Raw genomic sequence first — 9129 nt, 5'->3', positions numbered from 1 at the left:
TCTAGAGCGCTGGCCCAGTAGTCGTGGCGCACAGTCTTAAGTGCTCCACGGTGTGTGGGATCTTCCCAGACCAGAGCTCAAACCCGTGTCCCCTGCATCAGCAGGCAGATTCTTAACCACTGCACTACCAGGGAAGTTCCCATAGCTGAATCTTTAATAAACTATTTCATAATTATATCAGGCTAGCTGACTCTGATGATGGTAAATTTGATAGGATGAGTGAAGTTCATAATCCATGAGCATTGGGGGTTTTTTGGTTTTGTTTTTTGCTATTGTTTGTTTTTTAAGAAATATATTCTTTGGTTACAGCAATGTAGTTTGTGGTATCAGGATTGTAAATGGCTTCCTTAAACCATTAATAGCAGTACCGCAGAAGCATTACAGAGAGGGAAATCAAATCTGTATTCTCTCTCCCCTCCATAATTTTTCACTAAGAGCCTGACTGATGTCTTTATGGAAGTACCACATCAGGGGCTCTGCAAAAGCCTTTGATTTTGGCAGCTTTGATACTATGTATGAGTAGTGAGGTCATCCTGAGGTATGGGGAACCCTGTTATTGAGTCCATGAATTCAAAAAACTTGAATTTTTCACCATGACCACTTTGTAGGCAGATAAGGAAGGAAAATGATAGACATAAAAAAAATGGGTCGTTTTGTCTACCTGATTATAGAAAAACTCATTTTCAGTAGACTTTTTGGTGAGTACTAACAGGGGAAAATTATACTCCCAAGCAATGCCCTTTTAGAGAAGTCAATCTACATGACTTTTAAAAAATATTTCCATATCACCAAATCTTGTTTATCTCAAGTCCCTAATCAGTCATCAAATTGACACTGCCCGTGAACCATGAAAATCTGTTCCTCTGGCAATCACTTCTTCCAGGCAAAACAGACAATCAGATATGCTAGATAGACTGCCTGAAGTAGTTCTCACTGGAACAAATCCTATTTACCACTGTCTTTCAGGGCCACCCCTGTATAAATTGTAATATAATTTTAGACTACTTCTTTCTGGTGCCAGCGTTTCCATCTGCAAACCAGATCTGAGATATTTTTCTTCCTCCATCAACTGATAATAAATAATTTCCTGTGAAGGCACAGAAATTAGTGAAGGAGTAGCTCCATTTTTAGTTTGTTGAGAAACCTCCATACTTTTGCCACAATGGCTGCACCAATTGACAGTCCCAGCAACAGTGTAGGAGGATTCCCTTTTCTCCACACCCTCTCCAGCATTTATTGTTTGTAGATTTTTTTATGATAGCCATTCTGACTGGTGTGAGGTGATACCTCATTGTAGTTTTGATTTGCATTTCTCTAATGATTAGTGATGTTCAGCATCCTTTCATGTGTTTGTTGGTAATCTGTATATCTTCTTTGGAGATATGTCTGTTTAGGTCTTCTGCCCATATTTGGATTGGGTTGTTGTTTATTGATATTGAGCTGCATGAGCTGCTTATAATTTTGGAGATTAATCCTTTGTTAGTTGTTTCATTTGCAAATATTTTCTCCCATTCTGAGGGTTGCCTTTTTGTCTTGTTTATGGTTTCCTTTGCTGTGAGAAAGCTTTTAAGTTTCATTAGGTCTCATTTGTTTATTTTTGTTTTTATTTCCATTTCTCCAGGAGGTGGGTCAAAAAGGATCTTGCTGTGATTTATGTCATAGAGTGTTACTCCTGTGTTTTCCTCTAAGAGTTTTATACTGCCCAGTCTTACATATTAGGTCTCTAATCCATTTTGAGTTTATTTTTCTGTATGGTGTTAGGGAGTGCTCTAATTTCATTCTTTTATGTGTAGCTGTCCAGTTTCCCCAGCACCACATATGAAAAGGCTGTCTTTTCTCCATTGCATATTCTTGCCTCCTTTATCAAAGATAAGGTGACCATATGTGCATGGGTTTATCTCTGGGCTTTCTATCCTGTTCCATTGATCTATATTTCTGTTTTTCTGCCAGTACCATACTTTCTTGATTACTGTAGCTTTGTAGTATAATCTGAAGTCCAGGAGTCTGATTCCTCCAGCTCTGCTTTTCTTTCTCAAGATTGATTTGGCTATGCGGGGTCTTTTGTGTTTTCATACAAATTGTGCAATTTTTTCTACTAGTTCTGTGAAAAATGCCATTGGTAGTTTGATAAGGATTGCATTGAATCTGTAGATTGCTTTGGGTAGGGTAGTCATTTTCACAATGTTGATTCTTCCAATCCAAGAACATGGTATATCTCTCCATCTCTTTGTGTCATCTTTAATTTCTTTCATCAGTGTCTTATAGTTTTATGCATACAGGTCTTTTGTCTCCTTAGGTAGGTTTATTCCTAGGTATTTTATTCTTTTTGTTGCAGTGGTAAATGGGAGTGTTTCCTTAATTTCTCTTTCAGATTTTTCATCATTAGTGTATAGAAATGCAGATTTCTATGAATTAATTTTGTATCCTGCTACTTAACCAAATTCATTGATTAGCTCTAGTAGTTTTCTGGTATCATCCTTAGGATTCTCTATGTATAGTGTCATGTCATCTGCCAACAGTGACAGTTTTACTTCTTCTTTTCTGATAAGTGTGTGTGTGTGTGTGTGTGTGTGTGTGTGTGTGTGTGTATGTGTGTGTGTATGGCATATATAGGTGAGGATGCTTTAAATATCAATGTTTTCCCCTTCCCCTATAAGTAACATTTGACTTAAGCCAGAGCTAATATTGTCAAATGAGCAAACATTCATGGATAAATGCCTCACATCTGGCAAAGTGAAGTTAGCTGACATTTACTTCATACAAAGGAGCAGGGATTAAAAACAGGATTTCTCTGTTTTTCCATATTTTTTTAAGAAAAGTAGGAAAATTCATGATCAACTAGGAGGTTATAAGGGGAAAACATATATTATTTATCTCTTAAACTGATTTTTCTTATTATGTCAATAGAAACATATTGTAAAAAAATGGAAAGCACTGACATGACTCGTAGATAATTTGGAAAATTTAGGAACGTGTAAACAAGAAAGAAAAATAGCTCATAACTCCTTAATTCAGGGAGAGACACTCTTAAAATTTGGACGTTGTTCTCCACAGTGTTTTCTTTTATATGTGTGGGTAGAGAGGTAATAGATATGTTGAAAGAAAGAAAAACAGTCCTGGATAGATACAGATTGATTTATATGTATATATGCATAAACATTATTTTTTACAAAACTCAAATTAAGCTATATAAACTGTGACATGCATTTGATTGCAAATATAGCCTGAGTATTTCCCAATATCATTTCATAGTTTTTTAGACATTTTAAATTATTACATAGTATTGCATTATAATTATTTTTCTTAAAACAATAAGGTACCATTAAAGAATGTAAGAAAATTTACAAGCACACTTTTGAAAGATCATTTTGAATATACCTTGAAGCATGAAATTTTACTTCGAAGTGCACGTTGAATTAGAAAAATGTCTAAGTTATCTAGACAGGATATGTTGGAGAGCTAAACCAGTGTTATGAATGTGAAGATGGGGAAAATTAAAAGATTAAAAAGAATGATGTGGGCAACTGGGTACATGGTTGGTGATGTTTCGTTGTGATTGGGAAGACAGGAAGAGGAGTTATATTCATTTTTGAGGGAGTCGACATGTAATGATCACTTCAGTTGGTGCAAAATTAAAATCAGAAAAATGGACAATATTGGTAAAAATGTGGTAAAATTAAGAATAAATGTAATATATTGGATAAAGAAGTTGAAGATAGAAGGAAGCCAAATGAGGAGAGAGTAAAGGACCTAGAAAATGATGATTCATATGATTTCAAGGACATATAAGAATAAGTTAAAAAATATAAGAATAAGAATATTCTTATTTATAAGAATAAGTTAAAAAATGCTAGGAAGGTTATAGCCAAGGAGTGAATTTTTGATACATATAATAGAATATATATATTATATATCAAAATTATAAAGCATGGTAATACAATGAATCCTAACCATTCCAAATCCAACAGAAGAATTAAAACATCACCAGGATTATTGAATAAGCTGATATTTTCCTCTCTTATCCCATCCTCATAACCTCTAGAGCAAAGTACTTTCAGGATTTTTAAATTTATTATTATCTTGCTTTTTAAAATATATATCCATACCAAATACATGTTTCTTCTTCTACTTCACATCAATTTTAATTCTTCAACCATACAACTTTATGATTTTGATTAGTATAAGGTAATACCTATTAAAATTGGAGAGACTCTCACTGTCTCTGAAGAAAGGGTAGACACAAAATCCCAACAATTATAGTAGTCTTCTCAATTCCAGGAAATCCAAGTAATATGCATTTTCCTTATCAGTTATGTATGTGGCTTCTAGTGATTTTCTGGTGACCTATGAAAGTGAAATTAGACATCATTAAAAATCCTCATTCTAAATGGGAAAGGAAGGGAGATATTTAAGTATACATACAAACAAATAGATAAAATGTTTGATGTATGCATAACAGAAATATACACTGATAATGCAGCTCATATTTTGTGAGTAGTCAAAAAGCTGTAGTTGATATTTATCACTTCCTTTCTTTTTTACCTACATTATCTTCCATCACTCACAGCTAACTTCTCAGCTGGTTAGGATTCTCTGGTGTTGTGACAAATCATTTTTGAAGGATTTGAATCCTTTATGATTTTGGCTTTATTGAATTACTATTTTTCTATTCGCATCTACCACTTATAATAGAAATACCAAAGAGTGCCCAGTAAAGCATTTAGGTTCCATTCATAATTTTTCCTGCCTCCACTGAATACCAGAAACCTTAATTCCACTGGTATTTGGAGTCAGTCACGCTGTTCTGTTAGTTCAAGGGCATGAGGAGCCTGTTGGCAATCTCAACTAAACTCAAGAAGACCAACGTTGTATCCCATTTTGAAAGTTTTTCTCCATTAGGATATAAGAAACATAGGCAAAAAGAGCCCAAGATTGTGGGAAGAGAAAACAAAGGTTTTGCAAGCTAATAGTTGAATAATATAGGAAGAGAGATCACCTGCACTCCAAATAACACTATAATTGTTATTGTTTCAAAGCATATACTATATTGTGTAGGACAGTACCCCAGCTTCACTGGATATTTTTTTCAGCAGCCTCCATAGCTGAAACTATTTTTTTTAAATAAATTTATTCATTTATTTTTGGCTGCATCGCGTCTTCGTTGCTGTGTGTGGGCTTTTCCCTAGTTGTGGCAAGCAGGGTCCACTCCTCATTGCGATGCGCGGGCTTCTCATTGCGGTGGCTTCTCTTGTTGTGGAGCATGGGCTCTAGGTGCACGGGCTCAGTAGTTGTGGCTGCCACGGGCTCTAGAGCGCTGGCCCAGTAGTCGTGGCGCACAGTCTTAAGTGCTCCACGGTGTGTGGGATCTTCCCAGACCAGAGCTCAAACCCGTGTCCCCTGCATCAGCAGGCAGATTCTTAACCACTGCACTACCAGGGAAGTTCCCATAGCTGAATCTTTAATAAACTATTTCATAATTATATCAGGCTAGCTGACTCTGATGATGGTAAATTTGATAGGATGAGTGAAGTTCATAATCCATGAGCATTGGGGGTTTTTTGGTTTTGTTTTTTGCTATTGTTTGTTTTTTAAGAAATATATTCTTTGGTTACAGCAATGTAGTTTGTGGTATCAGGATTGTAAATGGCTTCCTTAAACCATTAATAGCAGTACCGCAGAAGCATTACAGAGAGGGAAATCAAATCTGTATTCTCTCTCCCCTCCATAATTTTTCACTAAGAGCCTGACTGATGTCTTTATGGAAGTACCACATCAGGGGCTCTGCAAAAGCCTTTGATTTTGGCAGCTTTGATACTATGTATGAGTAGTGAGGTCATCCTGAGGTATGGGGAACCCTGTTATTGAGTCCATGAATTCAAAAAACTTGAATTTTTCACCATGACCACTTTGTAGGCAGATAAGGAAGGAAAATGATAGACATAAAAAAAATGGGTCGTTTTGTCTACCTGATTATAGAAAAACTCATTTTCAGTAGACTTTTTGGTGAGTACTAACAGGGGAAAATTATACTCCCAAGCAATGCCCTTTTAGAGAAGTCAATCTACATGACTTTTAAAAAATATTTCCATATCACCAAATCTTGTTTATCTCAAGTCCCTAATCAGTCATCAAATTGACACTGCCCGTGAACCATGAAAATCTGTTCCTCTGGCAATCACTTCTTCCAGGCAAAACAGACAATCAGATATGCTAGATAGACTGCCTGAAGTAGTTCTCACTGGAACAAATCCTATTTACCACTGTCTTTCAGGGCCACCCCTGTATAAATTGTAATATAATTTTAGACTACTTCTTTCTGGTGCCAGCGTTTCCATCTGCAAACCAGATCTGAGATATTTTTCTTCCTCCATCAACTGATAATAAATAATTTCCTGTGAAGGCACAGAAATTAGTGAAGGAGTAGCTCCATTTTTAGTTTGTTGAGAAACCTCCATACTTTTGCCACAATGGCTGCACCAATTGACAGTCCCAGCAACAGTGTAGGAGGATTCCCTTTTCTCCACACCCTCTCCAGCATTTATTGTTTGTAGATTTTTTTATGATAGCCATTCTGACTGGTGTGAGGTGATACCTCATTGTAGTTTTGATTTGCATTTCTCTAATGATTAGTGATGTTCAGCATCCTTTCATGTGTTTGTTGGTAATCTGTATATCTTCTTTGGAGATATGTCTGTTTAGGTCTTCTGCCCATATTTGGATTGGGTTGTTGTTTATTGATATTGAGCTGCATGAGCTGCTTATAATTTTGGAGATTAATCCTTTGTTAGTTGTTTCATTTGCAAATATTTTCTCCCATTCTGAGGGTTGCCTTTTTGTCTTGTTTATGGTTTCCTTTGCTGTGAGAAAGCTTTTAAGTTTCATTAGGTCTCATTTGTTTATTTTTGTTTTTATTTCCATTTCTCCAGGAGGTGGGTCAAAAAGGATCTTGCTGTGATTTATGTCATAGAGTGTTACTCCTGTGTTTTCCTCTAAGAGTTTTATACTGCCCAGTCTTACATATTAGGTCTCTAATCCATTTTGAGTTTATTTTTCTGTATGGTGTTAGGGAGTGCTCTAATTTCATTCTTTTATGTGTAGCTGTCCAGTTTCCCCAGCACCACATATGAAAAGGCTGTCTTTTCTCCATTGCATATTCTTGCCTCCTTTATCAAAGATAAGGTGACCATATGTGCATGGGTTTATCTCTGGGCTTTCTATCCTGTTCCATTGATCTATATTTCTGTTTTTCTGCCAGTACCATACTTTCTTGATTACTGTAGCTTTGTAGTATAATCTGAAGTCCAGGAGTCTGATTCCTCCAGCTCTGCTTTTCTTTCTCAAGATTGATTTGGCTATGCGGGGTCTTTTGTGTTTTCATACAAATTGTGCAATTTTTTCTACTAGTTCTGTGAAAAATGCCATTGGTAGTTTGATAAGGATTGCATTGAATCTGTAGATTGCTTTGGGTAGGGTAGTCATTTTCACAATGTTGATTCTTCCAATCCAAGAACATGGTATATCTCTCCATCTCTTTGTGTCATCTTTAATTTCTTTCATCAGTGTCTTATAGTTTTATGCATACAGGTCTTTTGTCTCCTTAGGTAGGTTTATTCCTAGGTATTTTATTCTTTTTGTTGCAGTGGTAAATGGGAGTGTTTCCTTAATTTCTCTTTCAGATTTTTCATCATTAGTGTATAGAAATGCAGATTTCTATGAATTAATTTTGTATCCTGCTACTTAACCAAATTCATTGATTAGCTCTAGTAGTTTTCTGGTATCATCCTTAGGATTCTCTATGTATAGTGTCATGTCATCTGCCAACAGTGACAGTTTTACTTCTTCTTTTCTGATTTGGACTCCTTTTATTTCTTTCTCTTCTCTGATTGCTGTGGCTAAAACTTCCAAAACAATGTTGAATAATAGTGGTGACAGTGGGCAACCTTGTCTTTTTCCTGATCTTAGTGGAAATGGTTTCAGTTTTTCACCATTGAGAATGATGTTGGCTGTGCATTTGTCATATATAGCCTTTATTATGTTGAGGTAAGTTCTCACTATGCCAACTTTCTGGAGGGTTTTTATCATATATTGGTGTTGACTTTTGTTGAAAGCTTTTTCTGCATCTATTGAGATGATCATATGTTTTGTCTCCTTCAATTTGTTAATATAGTTTATCATATTGATTGATTTCTGTATAATGAAGAATCCTTGCATTCATGGGAGAAACCCCACATGGTCATGGTGTCTGATCCTTTTAATGTTGTTGGATTCTGTTTGCTAGTACTTTGTTGAGGATTTTTGCATCTATATTCATCAATGATATTGGCCTGTACGTTTCTTTTTTTGTGATATCTTCCTCTGGTTTTGTTATCAGGTTGATGGTGGCCTAGTAGAATGAGTTTGGGAGTGTTCCTCTCTCTGCTATATTTTGGAAGAGTTTGAGAGGGTAGGTGTTAGCTCTTCTCTAAGTGTTTATAGGATTCGCCTATGCAGCCATCTGGTCCTGGGCTTTTGTTTGTTGGAAGATTTTTAACCACAGTCTCAATTTCAGTGCTTGTGATTGGACTGTTTATATTTTCTATTTCTTCCTGGTTCAGTCTCGGAAGGTTGTGCTTTTCTAAGAATTTGTCAATTTCTTCCAGGTTGTCCGTTTTATTGGCATATAGTTGCTTGAAGTAATCTCTCATGATCCTTTGTATTTCTCCAGTGTCAGTTGTTACTTCTCCTTTTTCATCTTTAATTCTATTGATTTAAGTGTTCTCCCTTTTTTTTCTTGATGAGTCTAGCTAATAGTTTATCAATTTTGTTTAACTTCTCAAAGAACCAGCTGTAGTTTTATTGATGTTTGCTATCATTTTCTTCATTTCTTTTTCATTTATTTCTGATCTGATCTTTATGATTTCTTTCCTTCTGCTAACTTTGGGATTTTTTGGTTCTTTTTTCTCTAATTGCTTTACGTGTAAGATTATGTTGTTTATTTGAGTTGTTTCTTCTTTCTTTCTTTTTTTTTTTTTTGCTGTATGCAGGCCTCTCACTGTTGTGGCCTCTCCCATTGCGGAGCACAGGCTCCGGACGCGCAGGCTCAGCGGCCATGGCTCACGGGCCCAGCCGCTCCGCGGCATGTGGGATCTT

The sequence above is a fragment of the Lipotes vexillifer genome, unplaced genomic scaffold, assembly GCF_000442215.2.
Source record: "Lipotes vexillifer unplaced genomic scaffold, Lipotes_vexillifer_v1.1 scaffold393, whole genome shotgun sequence".
Classification (NCBI taxonomy): domain Eukaryota; kingdom Metazoa; phylum Chordata; class Mammalia; order Artiodactyla; family Lipotidae; genus Lipotes; species Lipotes vexillifer.
The sequence above is the reverse complement of the archived record's forward strand: the minus strand, read 5'-3'. Positions refer to the sequence as shown.